Raw genomic sequence first — 23,400 nt, 5'->3', positions numbered from 1 at the left:
TTGTATTACATATAATAGTTCTTAGCATATTGAGTAGTTTTATAGATTAAGATTATATATGTACATACATGTGTGTGTGTGCACACTATTAGTTCTGTTTCCTGAAGAACTCTAATACACTTTGTCTTAACAGCTAAAGTTCCATACTTACTTTCTTTTCCAACTCGTGGTGGTTTTTTTTTTTTTTTTAATGTTTATTTATTTATTTCGAGCAAGACAGAGAGTGACCATGAGTGGGGGAGGGGCAGAGAAAAAGAGTGAGAGAGAGAGAGAGAGAGAGAGAGAGAGAGAGAGAGAGAGAATCCCAAGCAGGCTCCATGCTGTCAGTGCAGAGCCTGATGTGGGGCTCAAACTCAGGAACCGTGAGATCATGATCCTGAAATCAAGAGTCAGACACTCATCTGACTGAGCTACCCAGGCGCCCCTCCTGGTGGTTTTCTTGGCCTGCAGAAGTTTAAATCTTTGACTTTCCTCCCAACCATTTATTACAGTAAAGCTTTATCTTAATTAAACATATATATATATACACACACACATATATATATATCAATGTATAAATAATAAAACTACAGATTTCATAGAACTTAAGAAATTTTAAATAATGAATAATTTTTATACAGTAAAGATACAGGATTCCCCCATGTTAATTTGTAGATTTTAAGTAATCCCCATATATTTTTTTTAAAAATATGGGCATGGTTGCTTTTGCCTCTGTTTTTCAGTTCCTCCTGTATGACTGACCACTATTGCATGAAGTGGGAATGAGGATAAGGCCTATATTTTACATGTTCCGTAAAGTATGCAGTTTTATTTTGCTATCTGTAGATACCATAATACAAAAAAAAATCCTAATCTGTGAAAAAAAAATCATGCCTGTCTTTTTGTTAAATGATAAGTTAAACCTCTGGGAAAGATAAATTAGTGCCTGTGTTGGTCTGCCGTCTCCAAATATCTCATGAGTACACAGGAAGTAGTGATAAGCACAGCCTTCACTCCTTCAGCCCTCACAGCAGAGTTGTGTTATCAGCTGCAGGGCTGTGCTCACAAGAGACATTAATCTGCTTTTGAGTCCTCATCATTTTCTTCCTTTTTTATTTGCTCTTCTCTCTGCCCTGTTCAACCTTCTTGATAGTGTCTGTTATTTCCACTATCTCCATGTGAGAGATAGTGTTGCTTGCTGTTCTGTAGTGTTAACTCACTGTGTCTTCTAAATCATTCCAATTGGGTTTTGATTGTAAATGAAAATCAAAATAGCTGTTTTTCAAATAAATAACCTTCCATGGCCCAAGATTTGTGTTTGGATCTATTGGATAATTTGAAAAATATACAGGTTCTCTGTCCACTATTGAATACAAAAAAAAAATAAGTGAAGATCAAATCTCTGTCCTCTCTAATTCTAGGGACTTTTGTTGGACTGGAAGAGCTTAAATCCTCAAACTCCCTCTGTTCAATTTCCTATTTCACAGTGATTATATTTTTGAGGGGCGCCTGGGTGGCTTGGTTGGTTAAGCGTCCGATTTCGGCTCAGGTCATGATCTCACGGTCCGTGAGTTCGAGCCCTGCGTCGGGCTCTGTGCTGACAGCTCAGAGCCTGGAGCCTGTTTCAGATTCTGTGTCTCCCTCTCTCTCTGACCCTCCCCCGTTCATGCTCTGTCTCTCTCTGTCTCAAAAATAAATAAACGTTAAAAAAAATAAAAATAAATAAAAAAAGATATTTTTGTAAGATTTTTATCATGCCTCCAGGTTAACTTAAAAATAAAGAAATAGGGGTGCCTGGGTAGCTCAGTTGGTTGAGCGTCTGACTTCAGCTCAGGTTATGATCTTGTAGTTGGTAAGCTCAAGCCCCATGTCAGGCTCTGTGCTGACAGCTCAGAGCCTGGAGCCCGCTTTGGATTCTGTGTCTCCCTCTCTCTCTGCCTCTCCGCTGCTCGTCCTCTGTATCTCTCTCTGTCTCAAAAATAACTAAACATTAAAAAAAATGAAAAATAAATAAAGAAACAAAAGTTAAGATTCTGGTGAATCTTGGTTTAGATTAAGGCTGATCATCCATGGAGACATGATTCTCATGTAGTAGTTTTTTATGTTCTGCTTCACATGTGCTACTTACTCCCTGAGGCACAATCTGGAAGTGAGATGAGAATCCAGGAAATATCTCTTTAACAGAAATGTCAAGGGTTGTCTCTGTTGTGTGTCCAGGTAATTTCTGCACATTGTGTTACATATAAGAGAGAATTTTTCATCCTCATTAAGAGGTTGGGCTGCGATGTTTCTGCAGGTTGATCTTGCTTCATGCATGTGTTTTCTTGTGCGTCTGTGGGTGTGGGTTTACTCCAGCAGTCACGCTTTGGATATTCAGACAGACCAGGTGAGGGAATCCTTTTATGAGACAACTAATGGTTGCATGTTCTTTTCCCTAGATTACTAGAAGAGTTGTAAGAAATCAACCATTGTGAATGTTTTTATTGTCAATGTTGTAAGTCCCTCCAGTTAACCAGAGAAGTGACAGGAGAGCTTTGGAGGACATAGAAGTATTTACAAGAGTGCCCAGTCACACAGTCACGGTTCCCTGTGTATTGGATGTTAAAGACATACTTGTTTTATTTCATATTCTCATATTTAGTCATTTTTCTAAGTCAGAACCATGCACCACAGTGGCTGATTCTGAAAGGTAACCATAATCCGAGCCCACGAATGAGAGTCCATTCTCCCAGGCCAAGCTGGCATTTCACACTTGTTGCTCCATAGTCCCACAGTAGTTTCCAATATTGGAGCCTATATTCACCCAAGAATGATTCAGTCTCTTCTCTGAAGACTACCTTTTATAGGGCCAAGCAACCTTGTAAGATACTAAAATCAAAAATTTTTATTACGTACTTCACCCAGAGTAATGAATGCCCTTTTTCATACATTGGAATAACCAAAAAGACCTTTCAACGGAGCCACTGGAGGACAAAGGGAATCATTTTTCTTTGATTAAAATAATAATGCTAATATTCCCTTAATTTTCTCTGTAATAAATGAAAATAAAATTGAGGCAAAATTATTTTTATGTGTGTTTTCTGAGCCTAGTAGCAATTATCAGGAAAAATGGAACTAAAGTTTTATAGAAGAAAAGGGAGATTTTTCATAGAGGAATAAGCAATAAAGTAGCTGAAGTCAACTAAAAACATACTTTGGACTTCCATATCCAAATATTCCATTCTGTGTGAGAGAGTGTGTGTATATGTGTGTGTGCTGAAGCAATGATTGAGAGTACTACATCAGAATGTTATCACATGCCTTTTAATAGATGAAGTTACAATTGTCAAAGGGTTTATGAAAAACAACTATTTACAGTCCTTAATTTCAATTCTCCTGTATTAAGTTGAATATATCAAATAAAGTTTAAATGAATTTCTTCCATTTCAGGCATCAACACTAATGTTACTTTTTTAATCTTATAGAAATAATATAATAAGAACGTTTCAACACGTTGGACAGTGAGCCCAATATTGTGGGGGCAAAGGCAATCAAAATGTATAATATATGCAAAAACATCTCAGTTAAAGGTGGGGCAGATGTTGAGAATTTTCCAATGGAGTTAGTAAAGGAAAATTAATGGTTAGTTTAATCCTGTAAAATACCATTTATGCTGCTTTATATTCCCTAAATTTGGGGATGCTTTTTTACTGTTTATCTTTATGGACTATAAAACCAAACATTAACATCGTGTGCGTGTAACATGCTTTTCTAAACTTTATCAGCTCTTCTTTGCCAGAAGAGTTTTCTTTTAGGTACCAATCCTTGTAATTTAGAATAAAGCTGAATTTAGGGACTGTAGTAAGTCTGAAGTATGTTGGAATCTTTCCTAGACAAACATTTTTATTATTTAAAAATTTTATTATAACCAATTGCACATACCTATGTAAGCTTTAAAAATAATTTTTAAAACTTGTGGCTTTAAACTTTGTGGTTCATGCTTATTTAGTATTATTTAAAAATATTTACACATTTCAAACATTTCCAGTCTAGAAACATCTGCTTCAGACACCAATGGGTTTCCATGTTTCTGATCAACATCCCTGATTGAACCACCAGGAAAAGCCAGAAAAAATATTTGTGTGTATTAAGTCTTCAGAAAGTCTTCAAAGTGAAATGTGTGCATTTCACTCTTAAAGCACATTCCATTTCAGCTGTATTTCAAGTGCTTAGTACCCATATGTGAATGGTGGCTATTGTATGAGATAGCACAACATTAAGGCATTGCCAATTCTAAAATTTCTGTAGAAAAGTATGAGATGCTGAGCAGGAAGAAGTGGCGAAAATATATTTAAAATGTTTTAAAATTCTAGCATATTCTAAAAGTGAATTAAAAAGCCCTAATTTTATGGATTTTAATAAGTGGGACAAATATTTCAATCTTCAGTGTAATATTAAAGAAAAATTAAGAAAATGTATAATAGCAAAGGAAACAACCAACAAAACTAAAAGGCAGCCAACGGAATGGGAAAAGATATTTGCAAATGACATATCAGACAAAGGGCTGGTATCCAAAATCTATAAAGAGCCCACCAAACTCCACACCCGAAAAACAAATAACCCAGTGAAGAAATGGGCAGAAAACATGAATAGACACTTCTCTAAAGAAGACACCCGGATGGCCAACAGGCACATGAAAAGATGTTCAACATTGCTCCTTATCAGGGAAATACAAATCAAAACCACACTCAGATACCACCTCACGCCAGTCAGAGTGGCCAAAATGAACAAATCAGGAGACTATAGATGCTGGAGAGGATGTGGAGAAACGGGAACCCTCTTGCACTGTTGGTGGGAATGCAGATTGGTGCAGCCACTCTGGAAAACAGTGTGGAGGTTCCTCAGAAAATTAAAAATAGACCTACCCTATGACCCAGCAATAGCACTGCTAGGAATTTACCCAAGGGATACAAGAGTACTGATGCATAGGGGCACTTGTACCCTAATGTTTATAGCAGCACTCTCAACAATAGCCAAATTATGGAAAGAGCCTAAATGTCCATCAACTGATGAATGGATAAAGAAATTGTGGTTTATATACACAATGGAATACTACGTGGCAATGAGAAAAAAATGAAATATGGCCTTTTGTAGCAACATGGATGGAACTGGAGAGTGTGATGCTAAGTGAAATAAGCCATACAGAGAAAGACAGATACCATATGGTTTCACTCTTATGTGGATCCTGAGAAACATAACAGAAACCCATGGGGGAGGGGAAGGAAAAAAAAAAAAAGAGGTTAGAGTGGGAGAGAGCCTAAGCATAAGAGACTGTTAAAAACTGAGAACAAACTGAGGGTTGATGGGGGGTGGGAGGGTTGATGGGGGGTGGGTGATGGGTATTGAGGAGGGCACCTTTTGGGATGAGCACTGGGTGTTGTATGGGAACCAATTTGACAATAAATTTCATATATTGAAAAAAAAATAAAAAAAATAAAAGAATAAAAAAAAAAGAAAATGTGTAACTAGCAAGGAAATGAGGATAAAAATGGAATAGTAAAAAAGAGAGCCATCCAAAAGAAGGCAAAAAACAAGAGATCAATATAAAATAGGTGAGGAAAATAGGAAACAGAAAAATTATAGATTTAAATTAAAAAATATAGAAACTACTAAATCCTACTAAAAACATCGATTAAATACTAAGATCGTCATTTATAAAATATACAAGCTGATCTTGGGCTAACCAGCTTCCAGAACTGGAAAATACATTTCTGTTGTTTAAAAGCCACCCAATCTATACTATTTTGTTATGTCATCCCAAATGGACTAAAACAATGACCAAATTGGATTAATACCTGGAATAAAAGGTTCTTTACCATCTAAAAATCAATCAACACACTCAAATACTTGTTTCAGTTATTCAAAATGAGTAAAATACTCCATAGCAGTATACCCTGTCTGCTTGTGTGATCCTTTTCAACAGTGTCCTCTACTTTTGCTGTAAATAAACCTACATAAAAATTAAAATGTTTGTGAACTCCTTTAAAATAAAAAAGGAGTAAAACAATGTAATTATCACCAAGGATCAGGACAGGAAATACATACACCCACCATCTATTCATAATGCAAAATCATAGTAAATAAGAAATAGACGTTGTCTTAGGTCAGGTTCCTGAGAAGGACCTAGAATCCCTGAGATAGAGACACATATATATATGCTTTTTTGGAAAATCTGTTCTTCCAGAAAATACTGTAAAGGAGACAGAAACAAAGGCTAGGGAAAGGACTAAGCAAAAATGAGATATTTGGCAAAAGTTAATTTTAATGTCATTAACATGTAGCTTCTGTAATATAAATAGCAAAACCAATTTTTCTACCTTGAAACAAGATGGCTGGGCTTCAAGCTTCGTATTATTCAGTTGTCTGTCACCAAAGGGAGTATAATATCTTATATTTCTCTAAGCAAGGCAGCTTCCTTGAGTCAAAGACAATGCTGTGCAGAAGATCACAGTATTTAGTCATTAGCCCCAGTACTCACAGCAAAAAAAAGGGTATTTTGGCAATGCACTATTTATTCTAACAAAGGAACATCCTTTAAAAAAAAAAAAAAACCTTTGGCAAACAGCATAATTAATGAGCAAACATTAAAAGTTTTTACTTTGGAATCAATAGTGCAACTATCACCGTATCTTTTATACTGTACAAGAATTATTTAACAGTTATACAAGGACAAAAATTAATCTTAATTTTTGTCATAGTTGTAGAGCTGTATACAGTTGGGTGTAAGTTTACTGCAGCTACCAGATCGAATACTCTTTTTCTAAAGTAAATTTCAGAGAAATTATATCCTAAAATAATACACAGACAGAAAATTTATTGGAAAAATCACTATCAAACTTCTTAATAATTTAAAGTAAACAGATTTAATATGATTTTTGGAAATTATAAGAAAATAATAACTTAGTAAATTATATATATTTAACTATGTATATAATATATATATAAATATATATATGCACATGTATCAAAAGGTTTTAAATGCTAGTGAGAATGTGATTCTATTATTTATGATGGACTAATTCAAATAAAGTCCCATTTCTTCAATAATTTTATTTTCAATGAAGTTTTATTACATTTTATAAACCATATTAAAATTATTTTACTGTGTTTAAAAAAATCTAGGGACATTCGAGAATGAATTACTTCTCCATTCAAATTCATACTGAAATATATCAACCTATTTTTCATTTTAGTCTTGTTAAAACATGCTTTGCACATATAATAATAAATTGAACCACTAGCTTGAACTTAATATTGGATTAAGCACAGATTTATGTTCAAAATTTTTTACTAAGCTGAAATGAATTCAAAAAACATAGAATTAAATTTCAAGTAATACCTGAGATTTCTCAGATCACTGAGAAATGATATACTGGAAGTCTGAGTTACAGAATATATTCAAATAAGACAATAGTTGACTAAATGAAATTTCACGTTTCTTTTTCTAGTTTTGCTATATGTGTAGCTATACATATGTAGGTGTGTATATATGTATATTTGTACATATACATAATTGCATATCAGACATAGATGTATGTATATATACACATACATGTACACATATGGAGAGAGATGGTTGGATTTTGCTTCCAGTTATTTATGATAAAACTTATTAACAGCACATGATACAAATAATCCAGTAAGGACAGTTTAAACAGAAGATTGAAGAAGATACAGTGGACTACTTAATGGTTAAAAACAATACACATCTATTATCTCACATTTCTGCAGACTGGAAGTCAGAAATCTGTTTCAAAGGCTGAAAATCAAGGCTGATGCAAGCCCATTGCTATGGAAGCTTTAGGATCTAAACTATTTCCTTGCCTTCTCTAGCTTCTAGAGGCTGCCTGCATCCTCTGGCTCATGTCCCCTTCTTCCATTGTCAGATCCAACAGATAGCATCTTCTCTCTGACCACTGTTTCATTCTTATGTCTCTCTCTCTATCCCTCTGCTCTCTGTTTCCATATCATGTCACCTTCAAAGTCTGTGATCATCCTGCCTCCCTCTTATAAGGTTACTTGTGATTACATTGGTCTCACTTAGATAACATAGGATAATCTCCCTATGTCAAAATTCTTAATCATGTTTGCAAGTCCTTTGGCAATGTATGTAACTTATTCACAGGTTTGGGGATTAGGACGTAAATATTGTTGAAAGGCTATTATTCAAGCCAACACAGCTATATTATAAATACATCCCAAAAATGTAAAATCAGAGAGAGATATAATTAAGTACCAGTCCTACAAGAAAAAGTAACTTTTAAATGATGATAAAAGAAATAAATTCCCTGACAAATGGTGTCTTATCTATGCAAACTCGTTAGCTAACTTGATGTCAACTGAATGATGGAAAACTTTATAATGGTTTTTCTGCCCTTATGATGAATAAATCCAAATAAATAAATCCCAAAATTAAGATATGAAATCAATTAAACTGGGTACGGGAATTAAAAATGTGTAACATCTATAGATTTAGTACAAGTCCAGTCAAAATCTCAGCAGATAATTTTGTGTATGTCAACAAACTGATGTGAAGTTTATATGGAAACACAAAAGTTGCAGAATAGCAAACACAGTACTGAAGTAGAATAAAGTCTGAGACTGAGGGGCGCCTGGGTGGCTCAGTCGGTTAAGCGTCCTACTTCAGCTCAGGTCACGATCTCACGGGTCCGTGAGTTTGAGCCCCGCATCGGGCTCTGGGCTGATGGCTCAGAGCCTGGAGCCTGCTTCCGATTCTGTGTCTCCCTCTCTCTCTGCCCCTCCCCCGTTCATGCTCTGTCTCTCTATGTCTCAAAAATAAATAAACGTTAAAAAAATAAAAAAAAAAAGTCTGAGACTGATACTGCTTGACTTTAGAATTTACTATAAAGCTACAGTAATCAAGGCAGTGCGGTACTGGCAAAAGAACAAAGAGATCAATGCAGAAGAGCCCAGAAAAAGACCCACTCCTTTGGCATAGCAGCAAAGCCAATATAATGAAGAAAGGATAGTCTTCAACAAATAGTTATGAACAACTGGATATCCACATGCAAAAAACAAAAAAACAAAACACAAAAAAAATTAAAATGAAAATTAACTTAAAATGAATCCTAGACATTAATGTAAAATGCAAAACTATAAAAATTCTTAGCAGACAACATAAAAGAAAATCTAGAGCTTGGCAACAACTTTTTATATATAACTAAAAGTATGACTCACAAAATAAAAAAGTTGATAAGCTTGACTTTATTAAAATTAAAAACTTCTTCTCTGTGGGAAGACACTATTAGGGGAATGGAAGACGAGCCACACTGAGAGAAAACATTTACAACAAGCATATATGATGAAGGACTATTGTTCAAAGTAACACAAAGAACTCTTAAAACACAACAGTATGAAAACAAACAAGTAGGTTAAAAAATAAGACCTGAACAGACCCATCACCAAAAATGGTATATAGATGGCAAATAAAAGTATGGAAAGATGATCCACATTATAAAGCACCAGGGAAATGAAGTTTAGAAAAACCATGAGATACACACCTATTAGAGTGAGCAAAATCCAAAACACTGACAACACCAAATGCAGACAAGGATATGTAGCAATAGGAATTCACTGCTGGCAGGAATGTAAAATGATACATCCACTCTGTAAGACAGTTTGGCAGTTTCCTATAAGTATAAATCTACAAATGGCATTGTCTTTTGGTTTTTCAGGGCTAACTGCCAATGTATGTGATTAAGTCCTCTCTGCTTCCTGTGGGAAAATGGCTAATTACTTTATATTCTCCATTAAATTTTCATTTTCTCTTCAACCACCATTTCCTTCCATAGTACACTTCAACACGAACAGACGTGTGGTCTGGAGTTTCTTCTTCACATTCTACTTATTGGACACTTTCTTGAAAATGCCCCCATATCATTTCAAATTCATTGTGTATTAAACAAGATAAACACCTTTCTCTCAAAAGGAATAGCTCTATCTCATGTCCCCATTTATATACCATTATATATCCTAAAGCTAGACATTGCCAAATAAAGTTGAATTTTCCCTGGTCCTTTCTACAAGTAGCCAACCAAGACACTTAGCTTACTATTTTTTCAGAACGTCTCTCAATCAATTTTTCCCAATTCTCAATGTCATTGTGTTGCTTATCAACTCATTACTCCTTGCCTGGGTTGCTGAAAAGGCTCTTTGAATAGTCTGACTTTTGATCTTTCCTGTTCCAATTTGTATGCCTGAGAGCATCTAGATCAGTCTTTAATATCAGTTTAGTCTAACATGCTTCTTAAATTCTGTCAATGTCCCATCCTCTTTGTGGTCCTGCAGATCAATGGAATCAAATTTTCCCCAAACATGCCAAGTGTATTCTTAAAGCTAATGTGAAATTTATGTTATATTTATTTTGAAATGCCCACCTTACTGTTCTCCCCCTTCACCTGCCGCTGAGAGGGGGCACGGTGGGTGGAAAGGACGCGCCTGGAGGCGGTGGCTGCAGACTCTGGGCGGGAGGGAGCAGAGGAGCCATGAAGAAAGGAGCCCCGCCGCGGCTGCAGGAGCTGAGCGCATGCGCGGATGTGGTCTGCCGCCGCCGCCGCCGCCGCCGTCGCCGTCGCCGTCGCGGCCGCTTCCACCTCCCGCCCGCTTGGCTGCTCCCGTCTCTTCCCGCCTTGGTCCGCCCATGCCGACGGCGTCTCTCTCGCGCTGGCCAAAAGCTTTCCTTGCTTTTGACGAACTCCAAGTACGAGAAAAATATAGTGCTGCTTGGTCAGATTTGAACTTAAGATGATCTATTTTTATTGCTCACGTTTAAGTTTTCTCTTCCAATCAACAGGTAGGTTCCCACTCCCCCTCCCTAATTCAATTCTCCAGATTTCATTATTCCTTTTACACTTGGTTACAAACTATTTCATGAACGTGTCTTCATTATGAATGCATGTTACATAACTGAAGCTTAAGATGAATATTTCCGTTACACAAATACTTTTATATTCTAATTTTGCAATTTAAAATAATCTAAAATAACTGCCTAGGCAGTTGATTTTAATCTTTTTTATGTCAGACAAATGAAGGAAGATTTTCGGGGAAATCAGTAATTTAACACACTTTACATATGTATATATATACAACAGTTTTAAAAAGCAAAATTATATTTTCAGTCAAGTGAAAATTGTGCAGCTAATCTAGATGTTAAAAAGTAGAGTGATGGGGGCGCCTGGGTGGCTCAGTCGGTTAAGCGGCCGACTTCGGCTCAGGTCATGATCTCGCGGTCCGTGAGTTCGAGCCCCGCGTCAGGCTCTGTGCTGACAGCTCAGAGCCTGGAGCCTGTTTCAGATTCTGTGTCTCCCTCTCTCTGACCCTCCCCTGTTCATGCTCTGTCTCTCTCTGTCTCAAAAATAAATAAACGTTAAAAATAAATAAAAAAATAGAGTGATGGCTCACATTTAAAGAGCTTTTTACTCTGAAGACATAAAAAAATTGCTGTGAACTTTTATGTGTCATAGAGTTCCTTTTTGAAATGATGAAGAACATCCTTGAGAAGTTCATCTTTAACTGATTCTCATTGTTTGAAAAGTTTTATGATTATAGCCAAAGGAGTATGTATTATAGCTTACAACAAATGGTATTGCTTCATAAGACAACATAGCTGCCCAGAAATGTCAATTATGGAAAAAAAAAATCTTAGCAAATATTTAAGAAATAATGTGTCTTTCAAGCATGAAATTTCTTTAAGCCTCATGTTTTGTCTTGGCAAATAGAAGAAAGGCAGGGGCGCCTGGGTGGCGCAGTCGGTTAAGCGTCCGACTTCAGCCAGGTCACGATCTCGTGGTCCGTGAGTTCGAGCCCCGCGTCAGGCTCTGGGCTGATGGCTCAGAGCCTGGAGCCTGTTTCGGATTCTGTGTCTCCCTCTCTCTCTGCCCCTCCCCCGTTCATGCTCTGTCTCTCTCTGTCCCAAAAATAAATAAAAAAACGTTGGAAAAAAAAAATTTAAAAAAAAAAAAAAAAAAAAAAGAAGAAGAAAGGCAGATGCATTTACTTTAATTATATTTAAATGGGGAAGTAATTTTGTAAATCTTTACCGGAGCAACATATGGACATTTATCAGTAAATGCTATTTTACATGGGATCAAAATAATTTACATCAGTATTGTCCTTATGCGCACTCACCTATGTACTAATAAGAGCTGAATTTTCAGTGGTATGGCATAGTCTAGGGACGGCAGAGCTTGAGTTTGGATTTAAGTGGGTAAAGCATAAGGATGTAGGAGGCTTAAAAGACAGGGTTCCCTTCATGAAATCTATCAGGAAGGCAAAAAGAGATTGAGGCATCAAGATTTCTTTTAAGAGTAGAAGTGTGACTAAGTTCTGAGGGAGAAAGTAGGAAGAAAGGAAGAAACTCAGTAGGAATAAAGGTTTTGGAATGAAGCATGAAAACTAACATTTATTTGTCTGTTGTATGCCAAATACTGGACTTTGTGTTTTACAAAAGTTATTTTTATTTTATTTTTTAAAGTTCATTTATTTTTGAGAGCAAGAGAGCATGAATTGAGGAGGGGCAGAGAACGAGGAGAAAGAGAATTCCAAGCAGGCTTCACTCTGTCAGCGCAGAACCCAATGTGGGGCTCTAACTCATGAACCTTAAGATCATGACTTGAGCTGAAGTCACTGTTACAGTGGGAAGAGAGCAACAGCTCAGCTTCAACAATTTATTTTCTGCTCATTTTTTGTTTAATTTTACTAACATTCCCATACAACTCCACACATTGAATATGTATCTCCTTTACATGGCAGCTGTCTTTGAGTTTCCATCTTTTATGCTGATAAAGGTTCATCAGCATTTGTGGCTATTTATTTACAGATTTAAAGTACTACTACCTAGAAAGTGTTTCAGTTGTTCTCCAGGCCTGTGAAATTAATTAATTAATTAATTAATAAAACAAGCACACAATATATAGGTTTCAGATATGTCACTTTTTTTTAATGTTTCTTTATTTTTGAAAGAGAGAGAGAGAGAAAGAGGGAGAGAGAGTGTGAGCAGGGGAGGGGCAGAGAGAGAGAGGAGACACAGAATCCAAAACAGGCTCCAAGCTCTGAGCTGTCAGCACAGAGTCTGATGCAGAGCTGGAATTTGCAGAGCTGGGAGATCATGACCTGATCTGAAGTCGGACACTTAACCGACTGAGCCACCCAGGAGTCCCTTGGATATGTCATTATTAATGTTTGGGGGCATGTAGCACTTTCCAAATGTCTTTCCTTGGGAACTTCTCTCCCTCAAGTGATTCCTGCATTGTTTCACATTTCTTTTGTCTTCCTTTATTTCCTGTTTGTTGTTGTAGAGAATTAGCTCTGTGCTATAATTTCAGGTTTATTCTCTCATTTCCAGTGCTTCCTTCAGGAAACCAAGGGGAAAAAAAAAGTCGAATATTGGAAGTTGTTCTTACTGGTCAGTAACAGTTTATTGCATCTGTTCCATCAGAAGGGATCTTTCTTCTTTGAGACTCTATAGTTTTTGTGTTGGCTCACTAACACTACCCACCAGGTTGCCTATCTGCCTCTGTTACATCCCTTCTCTTCAAATTGGAGAGGATATATTTAATGTATATTTTAAAGAATTTTATCTATTCAATTTTTCTCTCACTACACAACTTTTCACTGCATGTATAAGGAATATTATGATTTAGGTAAAAATTTGTTGCATCTTCTGTTTTGCGTCAGGAATAACATTGTTTGCATAAAAAATTTGCATATATAAAATGGTGAATTTATTTGATTAAATCATTTCCCCTCATGACCTTTCATCTCTTAAAACAAGAGATTTATTTCTAGGCAATAGAAGGTCTCTTTACCAAGGAATTATCTACTTTATGGTAGACAATTCTATTAAGTTTTGTCTATAGCAGTGCTATATAGTAGAACTTTCCACATTCATATAAATATTCTGTATCTTCACCATCCAGTATATTAGCCACTAGTCACATGTCTACTGAACACTTAAAATGTTGTCAGTACAACTGAAGAACTAACTTTAATTTTCATTATTTTAAGTAGTCACAAATGGTAGTGATCATTAAACTATATTGGAGAAGACAGAATTGTATACAGAAGGTTTTGGTGTCCATTGTTAAGACTTTAGCATAAATTTTGGTCATATAAAAGGTTAATAGGATATTAACAAGCAAAAATTCTGAAACCAAGGATATTTTGAAGAATGTCAGTACTGTTTCTCACAGTGGCTACACTAGCTTGTATTCCTGCCAATAGTCCATGACAGTTCCTTTTTCTCCATGTCCTCACCAATACTTGTTTCTTGTGTTTTTTATTTTAGCCATTCTGAAATGGTATCTCATTGTAGTTTTGATTCTCATTTCCCTGATGATGAGTGTGAGAAATTAACCCACTGGCCCAATCAAAGGAGGGATGTGGAGGCTTGGAGCACAGTGAAGTGAGGCTTTAATCAATGTTCTTGCAAAAGTGGGTGTCTGATGGACAGGCACACTTGGGGCAGTTACAGCAGGCATTTTATCTCCTAGCATGCAAGTCACTCCCCTGATTGCTCATTGGCTAAGTATACAGAGGTTACAGCCTTACCTGGAAGTTGCCTATGCCCATGTAAGGCAAAAAGTACATTCCTTGAGGTGATGCGGAGACTTCAATTCTTTAGTGCGTGCTCATTGCAAAGCCAGTGAAAAATAAGCTGGGAAATGGAGAGGGGAAGAAGAACCATGAAGTGAAGTGTCTAAGGGCCTGGGGCTCCATTGTTGGGGGGAGCAGGTTTTGTACATATTTCCAATAGGTTGTAAACCTATTAACTAGACAGCACAGCTTTTATTTGGTATTTCTGAAAATGAATCATCTCACTTACTTCTCACAGTGAGTGATGTTGAATATCTTTCCATGTGTCTTTTGGCCATCTCTGTGTCTTCTTTGGAGAAATGTCTGTTCATGTCTCTTCTGCCCATTTTAAGTTGGATTTTTTTTTGGGGGGGTGTTAAATTGTGTCCCTTCTTTATATATTTTGAATACTAATCCTTTATTGGATATGCCATTTGCAAATATCTTTTCCCATTCAATAGTTGCCTTTTAGTTTTATTGATTGTTTCCTTCACCGTACAGAAACTTTCTTTTGATGTAGTACCAATAGTTTATTTTCTTTTATTTTCTTTGCTGTACTAGTGATACTTTAGGGTGAACAATTATTCATTTGTTTATTTTATGCAACTGCCCTTGTGCATGACATCATATTTTACATGCTTCTTTTAGGAACTAAATTCATATGTGTGTGTGTGTGTGTGTGTGTGTGTGTGTGTCAAGGTCCTGTTTAATCTAGAAAATAATTAGGTTATTAAATACCAGCTGTGGCATCAACTGCCAGCACACTGCCCAGCATCAAGAAGTACAGAGAACACAACCAATTGACGGTGCAAGATAATTTAACCTACTTCCCCACCCTCATTCAACCAGACAGTGTTTTTGAGAAAGACTGAAAGACTAAGATGAAATGAATAAGAGAGGTTGTTTGTTTTCTATCAAGATAGAGCACTGAAAAAAAAAATAACATTTATTTTTGAGAGACAGAGTGCCAGTGGGGGAGGGGCAGAGAGAGAGGGAGACACAGAATCCAAAGTAGGCTCCAGGCTCTGAATTGTCAGCCCAGGGCCCAATGCGGGACTCAAACTCACGAACTGTGAGATCATGACCTGATCTGAAGGTGGAAGCTCAATGGACTGGGCACTCAGGCACCCCCAAAATAGAGGACTTTAAACTTTGAACTATATAAAACCAAAACTTATATTTCTGCTATTTGGCAAGTAAGATTTCATGATTAAGATCATTTTACTTTATTATCTATGTAGTCCAGATCAGATGTCAGCAAACTTTTTCCTGGGGTCATATCTGGCCCACTGCTTGTTTATGTAAATAAAGTTTTATTGAAATGCAGCTCTACTCATTTGTTCATGTACTGTATATAGCTGCTTTTGTGCTAAAAAGGAAGGGTTGAGTATTTGGGAAAGAGACTGAATAGCCCACAAAATCTAAAATATTTATCATCCTGCCCTTTGTGGAGAAACTAGATTTTATTGTATACGAAACAAGGTACCCACAAAAATCAGTGGTTTAATACAACAGAAATTTACATCTTGCTAATGCCTTGTGTCTATCACAGATTAATGAAGCTATGCCTCACACAGTTGATCAAGAACCCAAATTGACAGAAGCTCAAGCTTCATTATATGTGATCCATGATGATCTTGAATTACACAACAGAAGAAGAAAGAGTTGAAGGGAAGGGGTGTTACATTATGAGTTTTACATGCTTCTCCTTAGAAATGATATAATGTTCTTTCATTCATAACCCATTTCCCAGGTTTAGACCCAGAGATTGCTTAACAATGAAGAAAGTGGGAAATGTTGGAGGGCTCATGGTTATGGAGTAAGTAGTAAATGGTTCTGTAAAAATTATGTAAAAAATGATGAAGCTATATTTTTCTGCTCCTCTAGTTGGTATGTGAATGAATTTCAACCCACGTGCATGTCATATTTTCTCTGACTTCTTTCTTAACTTTAGGGTTGCTTTTATGTTTCATGTGTTGATTATATATTTGTATATACACATATATATGTATACATATACATATACATACATATACATATACATATATATATACACACACACACGTATACATATATATGCATTTTAGATGGGGATATGTTTTACTCTAACTTTTAGTTTGTTATCTTTTCCTGAGAATTCAGTTTCTTACACATTAAGGTTATATTTTATCACTTTGAGATAAATTATTATTACCTTAGTTTGTAATTTCTGTTATTTTATCCTTTTTTTTTCATCTATCTACTATTTACTTATAAAGACCACTTTTACTTTGGCTTTACTTTCTGATGTGGCACAGATGGTATTTGTTTAATGTATTTGTTTAATGGGAATGTTTAGTATTAAGTTTAAAAATACACATTTTAATCTAATTTTTCAAATTCCTCAAATTATCAAGAAGTGAACCCATATCATTTTAGTTTTCCCAAGTTATATTTAAATACAGCTTAATTTTAAATTCCTCCGGTTGTATATTAATCATTTTTACAATGCCACTTATATTACTTTTTTAGTACTTTCTGTGAATAGTACCTTCTGAGTCTACTAAAGTTACCTAACAGAATTCCTACTGAAGGAAGACCAGGGGTGATGAGATGCTAAGGCTGGGGAGTGAGAAATTTTAATTACAAGCATGATTTGTTTCAAGGGTAGGGGTATTCTTGCTTAGCTGACTTCTCAGGATGCTTTCTAAAACTGTATTTTACAAGAAAGTGTACAGATGGGCCTAGGAGAAGGTTCAAGAGCCTGACTAAAATTTGATCAAGCAAAGAATATTTGTCAATGCCTACTCATTACGTGAGACCGATCCTGGGTAACATTTTTTTGATGAAAGTTTCCATGACCATTCTCCCATAAAGGCCAGTGCATGTTTCTATGAAAGCATACATTATACTACATTACAAAACAGTCTTTTATAAACATTTCTGTAATCTTTTTCTACAGCTAACCCATCAGTTCTTAAGAGCATTAATTTTGCTGAGTTCTCAATTCCAGGTATACCATCTCATATGTAGTAGATGCTACATACATTTTCTTTTGTTAAGAAGATGAATATTTACAGTTATATGGATGATAGCATATGTTTTCCACTAAGTAATTTTTGATAGAAATATGATGCAGGTAAAAATTAAGGAAAAATCAGAAAGGGAAAATAATATTTACTGAAAGTAATTCTCTTCTAAATTACAATTTTACAAATAGCTCCTCTGCCTACATAACACAAATCTGTGAGCAGTGATTTTTCTTGTATTCATAATATAGTTTTGTGAATTTTTATATTACCATGACACAGTTCAGGTTTCAATAGTTTGTAATACTAATCTAATATTTAGTAGCAACAGTGGTAATGAAACATAGTAATAGCAGATACTTAAAATTGGTGGTTAAATATATACTACTCAGTAGATTTTCTTACCTGCGTCTTATAAATATGCTGGTGATTTGCAGTGATAGGAAAGATCTCTAAATATCTTTACACAGGGAGCCAGATGGCTTTCTACCATGACCTTTGCCCAATGCTATTAGCATCCAAGGGTGCTGAGAAGCTCTGGCTCATTATCCACAACCAGATGTTTCCTACTTCTCTATCACTATTGCTAAGTGGTGGTTAATGTCTAGCACAATGGGTATTTGCTTGAACCTATGATCCATGAAATGTTGTCTCTTAAAATACAAATACCACCCACTGGCAGAGACTGCTCCCCATGCATTTGTAATTCAATCATTCTTCTTTATTAGAAATCCTGCTAAAATCTCAGAGATATTTTATTTAATATTTTCTCAACTTTCCCAGCTGGCAGCAAGTAAGAATATTCTAGCCTAAGAAAGAATAAAGTTAAAAATTGGAATAATCCAGAAATTACTTCTTGAATATTCATTGTTTCAGATAAATGACCACAATAAGTTAGCTCCATAAACGTCACATAAACTTCTAATTTCTCCATCACCTTCCAGAAAGCCTGTTACTAAGAAAAGGAGTGGAAACTGTTTCAGTTACTAGAAAGCTGTATGCCCTAACAAGATTAATAGTTTTCTCTAAGTTGACTAATGAAAGTCAGTCTTTCACAGTCTGGTCTATTCTGGATGAACTGATGTAACTGAAATTATAGATAGCCTTAAACTTGGAGGAACAAAGTATGCTGACCTAATTAAGGCATGGGGTGTAGTGCATATTTATCTTACTTCGTGCCAAGCTACACAATATATGAAGTGTTATGTCTGGTGTGATTTTTCCAGGATTGTCTTTTAATTATAAAGGTTTGTCTACTTGTCTATAATGCCAGAAACAGTAGAAAGAAGGCTACTTATTGCTGGTAAGGTGGATTCATATATCAGGATCCAAAAAAATGGAGACCACTCTTGTGGCCTGGCCCACATCACACATCTAAGCCTGTCAGCTTGCACTTTGTGGTAACACCTGTCAAGGAAACCTAATACAAACCAACCAATCTGTCCAATTCCTCTAATTCAACTTTAGGTAGCTTACCCTAGAAAATAGGACCTGCTAGCCTTGTAAGGAAATCCTTGACCTTCTAGCCAATCATGCCCTGTTTCTGCACTGTCTCTTCTCACATTCTATAAAACTCGCTCTTTCCCAGAATCCTTCAGGAAGAGTGTTTCACTGCTTGTGAGGCACTCTACTCCCTTTATTCATGGATTGTTTTCCTTTGAACTTGTTACTCAGTTGTTTTAGTTTTGTCATTTGACACTATTAGAAACTTCAACAAAGACTTTTGCAATTTTTTAAATTGGTAAGATAGGTATGCCACAAAACTAGTTCTTTTTTGTAAAAATATTGCATTATGTAGTGGACTATAGACTGATCTGTCAAATTTTATTTATTCATCCATTAAGTATTTGTTATATGGTGGACATTCTATGATAAACTGTTTATGTATTGGTAAGCATTAGAGTTAGGAATCCTTTTATGGAGAATTCTAAAACCACATTTTGATGAGAGGATCTCTTTCTTTCATTCTTCTTACTAAAGTATGTGGCTACATTCTTCAATAACAAGTTATTTCCATTTCATTTGACTATCTTATAAATATATTAGATCAAATTTTAATGACATGATGAGATTACAAGACTTTTTTTCCCTTTGGAATTATTTTTCACAGTGATTTTAAGTTTAATTTTTCATATAACAATACAGATAGATAAAAGGTGAACCTGTAGATAGGGCTGTGAATAACCCATATCAAGTGCATTTCATAAAATATATCTGAGAAGATACAGCTCCAAATCAGGGCTAATGGCTTATTGAGAAAATATGATTGAGGCTGGATTTTATACGGTACTTGTACTTAATTTTTAAATTGGGAGACTGCAAAATACAACCTTATAGCTATATGCAGAGATACTGCCCTCAATGGGATTTGTTCCATAATTGAGCCCTACTAGATATGCTGTTTGAATGTGGCTTACTTTGATTTTATAAGAATGAGATTCTTCTTTGGATTAAAAATGATGCCAATATTGTAACACTTTTTTTTAATGTAGCTTTTAGGCAAGCTACAGGTTAGCTTCTTACATCATAAAACCATGATTGTCCTTAAGCAAAATTAACCATGTGTATTGTCCTAGGTGTTCCAGAAACAGAGCCAGAGACACAGTTTCAAGTGTTAATAGTTTGTTTGAGAAATGCAGTGTGAGGGTGGTAGAGATGAAGAGAAAAAAGGCAAGGAAATACAGCAACATGGTGCTATAACCTTACCTGCCTGCTTGGTATGAACTGCAGAAAGGAACAGGAGGCTGGTCCCCAGCAGCTCAGCATGTTTGCTTAACATGTGAGCTTATCCGGGAAAGTTTGTAAGGAGAATATATACCTAGCTGTATGCCACAGATGAGAAAAAGGTCGAGGGATGTATAATCAGCCCCTGTATACTCTTTCTTTTGTGTTAGTGAAAGTAGGACACAGGTAGCTAACACTCCAGATTGCATCATCTTCCATCTCAGAGGTTGGACAAAAAACCAAATTGCATACCCTGCAGTAGGACATTTCATCCAAATCTAAAGGTGGAAGGGTGATTTGTTTCAAGTAAGTAGTAAGGAAGAACAAGGCAGAGGCAGTTGATAGAGGGAATCTGAGAATGTGCACAATATGTGCATCCAGTAACCATTCTTCCTGAGCATTTCCATAGTACTGAATTCTAGTGGCTAAAGGCTATATTCAGTAGGTCTTAGTTTTTGAAATGTCTGTTTCTCACAGTAGCCTTCAGGGTCCTTGAAAACCTATATTGTTCTTCATTCATGTTTAGGGTATTGCCTAATACATAATAAGTATAGAGTATATAATTGTTTAATGAATGGTTGGTTATATGAGGTAAAAAGTGAAGAGAGATAGTAATTCTCACACAAGGAGTAGTTTTAAGTAGCAATAGATCTAGCTATTGTGTTTAAGAGCATAAAAGGAGAGAACATTAATTCCTCATGCCTTAGGGCAGACCTTTGGTGCCAGTTTGTTTACACTCTAAAGGATTTTCACTCTTTAGAATATTTTCCCTCTTCTATTTTACTCAGGATAGACACTAAGTAGAATGAAGGGAATAAAATTGTCAAAAGCCTATTTATTAACACTTGTGGAATTTGTGTAGGGTTTTAGAGTGTCCTTGAAAGTAGGGGAAGGATTCAGACTGTGTTTAGGATCTCAGGGAGCTAGGCTAATGTCAGTGTCCTCTAATTAGAATTGAATAAATCGTCTATTTCTGAAAAGTCTGCCAACCAACAAATATTCTATATACACCAACATGAAAACCATACTAGGTTCACCGATCATTAAAAAATAGTATATAGTGTTCCTGTATTACTTAATAACTTTTCCTTCTATTTGTGAATCATCTAGACAAATTTTAGGAATCTAAGAACCAGTGAGGATGGGTCCATTTTAGAGTATAGGTTGGAAAAAAAAAAAACCTAAATAGAACATGGAGTGATTTTTAGAAGCATATGACTTATGACAAAACCTATGTTTATTTGCCTATTGAGAGCTCCACTTACATATCTAATAAATATTGCAAATTTAACACGTTGGTTATTTGCAGCCAAACCTAATCTTAAATTTTATAAACCTCAATATAATATGGAAGATAGAATTTTACTATCAGAAAACTTCTTAAACTTATATATTTAACTTTATAAAAATAAAGCCCCATTTTTTTTACCTTCCTAAATTTGTCACAGGTAGATTTAAAACTTTATAAAAGCCCTTTCCATTCTTTAGTTTTGGAAATTGCTAAATTCATCCAACCTTAATATTTACTATTGAAGAGACAGTAACTAAATTGTGTATGTGATGTTAAAAGATAACATAACTAGTGAGCAATAAAACTGGAATAGAAACCTGACCTTCTAATGCTTTTTTTAGCATTTTCGTGGAAACCAAAGCAAATTAATTGTAATTTCGGGTAACTATGAATCAGTAAATGCTTCCTTGCTTGTGTGTTGTTGTTATTGTTTTTACTAGAATATTCTCTGTACACTATTGGATTCCTTCCTTCTTTTAGTTGTTCTTTTTCTTTTCTTTTCTATAGTTAAATGTCTCTGTTTTTTCCTGTCCTTTCTCACAACAGACCTTTGGGCTCTTAGCTAATAACAAACATTTGTTGAGGTAACAAAGAAATCATATTTGAATGGTTTAATATACACCTTCAGTGTTGGTAAGTAGAATACAAACTCTGTTTGTATACTAAAGCAAATTTTGAGAAAATACTGGTAGGAAATGAGTCAAAATGATGAGACTCTTCCAGGAAAACCATGTGAAAAATCTGTAACAATCAGTTCCAAAGCAGACTGACCTTTAGTGCATGAATCTAAGGGTCATCATTTTGATATTTCCCCATGGCTAGGAAATTTTAGGAGTTGGAAAGACTCTTCTGATACCTGAGATTGAAAAAAGTATCCAGGTATGCTGAAAACTATAGAAAGCTTATGAAGAAAATTGAAGAAGATAAAAAGAAATGGAAAAACATTCTGTGCTCATGGATTGGAAGAATAAATATTGTTAAAATGTCGATACTTCCCAAAGCTATCTACACATTCAATGCAATCCCAATCAAAATTGCACCAGCACTCTTCTCGAAGCTAGAATAGTCAATCCTAAAATTTGTATGGAACCACAAAAGACCCCGAATAGCTAAGAAATATTGAAGAAGAAGACCAAAGAGGGAGGCCTCACAATCTCAGACTTTAGCCTCTACTACAAAGCTGTAATCATCAAGATGGCATGGTATTGGCACAAAAACAGACACAGAGACCAATGGAATAGATAGAGACTCCAGAATTGGACCCACAAATGTATGGCCAACTAATCTTGCAGGAAAGAATATCCAATGGAAAAAAAAAAGACAGTCTCTTTAACAAATGGTGCTGGGAGAACTGGACAGCAACATGCAGAAGAATGAAACTAGACCGCTTTCTTACACCATTCACAAAAATAAACTCAAAATGGATAAATGACCTGAATGTCAGACAGGAAACCATCAAAACCCTAGAAGAAAGCAGGAAAAAAACCTCTCTGACATCAGCCACAGCAATTTCTTACTTGTCACATCTCCAAAGGCAAGGGAATTAAAAGCAAAAATGAACTATTGGACCTCATGAAGATAAAAAGCTTCTGCACTGCAAGGGAAACATCAACAAAACTAAAAGGCAACCAACAGAATGGGAAAATATATTTGCAAATGACATATCGGACAAAGGGCTAGTATCCAAAATCTATAAAGAACTCACCAAACTCCACACCCAAAAAACAAATAATGTAGTGAAGAAATGGGCAGAAGACATGAATAGAC

General features: G+C 35.6%; 2 long non-coding RNA genes across 4 annotated transcripts in view; one reads left to right on the top strand and one right to left on the bottom strand.

Annotated features, from left to right (window-relative positions):
- The window catches only part of LOC131507075 (uncharacterized), a 192,984-nt gene extending 182,437 nt beyond the window's left edge, over positions 1–10,547 (bottom strand). For both annotated transcript variants that reach the window (XR_009259307.1, XR_009259308.1), the window contains exons 1-2: positions 10,416–10,547; positions 6,336–6,451 (exon numbers count right to left, since the gene is read on the bottom strand). This is a non-coding gene — a long non-coding RNA (uncharacterized LOC131507075). The remainder of the gene's footprint in view (positions 1–6,335; positions 6,452–10,415) is intronic.
- A 55-nt stretch (positions 10,548–10,602) lies between these two features.
- Positions 10,603–23,400, top strand: part of LOC131507074 (uncharacterized) — a 131,131-nt gene continuing 118,333 nt past the window's right edge. Inside the window, exons 1-2 of one of the 2 annotated variants that reach the window (XR_009259306.1) lie at positions 10,603–10,831; positions 16,364–16,429. This is a non-coding gene — a long non-coding RNA (uncharacterized LOC131507074). The remainder of the gene's footprint in view (positions 10,832–16,363; positions 16,430–23,400) is intronic. The other variant, XR_009259305.1, reaches the window with a different exon arrangement.

This window comes from Neofelis nebulosa, chromosome 3 (assembly GCF_028018385.1).
Source record: "Neofelis nebulosa isolate mNeoNeb1 chromosome 3, mNeoNeb1.pri, whole genome shotgun sequence".
NCBI classification, from domain to species: Eukaryota; Metazoa; Chordata; class Mammalia; order Carnivora; family Felidae; genus Neofelis; species Neofelis nebulosa.
Note: the sequence above shows the minus strand (reverse complement) of the source record. Positions and strands in the feature narration are given on the sequence as shown.